This window comes from Empidonax traillii, unplaced genomic scaffold, assembly GCF_003031625.1.
Source record: "Empidonax traillii isolate 1590-97213 ecotype Southwest subspecies unplaced genomic scaffold, ASM303162v1 scaffold8243:size11098, whole genome shotgun sequence".
Taxonomy (NCBI): domain Eukaryota; kingdom Metazoa; phylum Chordata; class Aves; order Passeriformes; family Tyrannidae; genus Empidonax; species Empidonax traillii.
In genome coordinates this window covers 9,836-11,098 of record NW_020962679.1, presented here as the reverse complement: position 1 = coordinate 11,098, position 1,263 = coordinate 9,836, and positions in this window count along the sequence as shown.

Below are 1,263 nucleotides of genomic sequence, written 5' to 3'. Positions count from 1 at the left end.
CAAAGGAGCCCGGGGTCAGCCAAGCGGGAATGTCAGGAGGGGGTGGAGGAGGATCCGGGATCCTAAAGCAAGGGGGGGGATTCCTGAGGGGGTCTCCCAGCCCTTTTCCAGGATTTCCAGCCCAGGAGGATCCGGGATCCATGTGTGCTGAGGATCAGCCCTGGACCAGCTGAGGGGAGGGACCGGGGATAGATTAATTCCAGTTCCACTCCAGGGATATGGATGTGGGGATATGCAGGGAATCCCTCCCTGTGCCAGGAAAGACTCTGGTTCTCCGTTTTTTGGGGTTTTTTTCCCTTTTTTTCAGGAATAAAAGGCTCTCCAGGTTTAGGGAGAAGCCTCTGCTGGGGAAAAAACCTTCCCAGAAGGCCCTGCCAGCCCCTTCCTGCTCCCAGCATGGATTTCCCCCTTTTCCCTGTGTCCCAAACCCCCCAGGGCTCGGAGAGGGGCTGAGAAACCCTCCCAGGAAAGAGGAAAATCCTTGGGACAACCCACACAACCACAGGGAATTGCTGGTGACCTTCACCCCAGCGGGGCTGGATTGGAACAGCAGCAGCTCCCAAGTCAACAGAGTTACCAGGAAACAGCGAATTCCTGGTGGGCAGGGGAGGGGGGGTGGGATGAAGGGAAAGGGAGGGAGGACAGGATTCCTCTGGGAGAGCTGTTTCAAGGTTAATCCCAGGCTTTTCCTGGATAATTCCTGCCCTGGATGTCAGAGCTGGCTCTGGGAGGAAAGGGGGGAAAAGCGACACTCCCAGTGCCAGGCCCTGGCTCGGCCTCCCTCTGTGCTCCAAGAGGGAATGACCTGGGAGCTGCTCTGCCCTCCATCTCCTGGATCTCTGGGTCTCCTGGATCTCCTGGATCATCTCCTGGATCACCTGGATCATCTCCTGGATCACCTGGATCACCTGGATCTCCTAGATCATCTCCTGGATCACCTGGATCATCTCCTGGATCTCCTGGATCCCCTGCTGCTCCCACACGGGCACAGACACCATCCCCTTGCCCCCTCCCCTCTCCCAGGTGTTCTCCCACCACCTCCCACCATCTCCCCCCACCCCTCACCGTGCTGCCGGCGCCGCCGGCGCTGCCGGGCTGCTGGAAATGCGCCGCCAGCCCGGCCTTGTCCTTGCACTGCTCCTTGCACTCCAGGCACCTGAAGCAGCTGTAGCTGCCCTGCTCGGGGGCCCCCCCGCCCCCCAGGGGCAGCACCGGCGGCTCCTGCGCCCCGTTGGCCGCGCCGGGGCCGTCCTGGGCCACCCT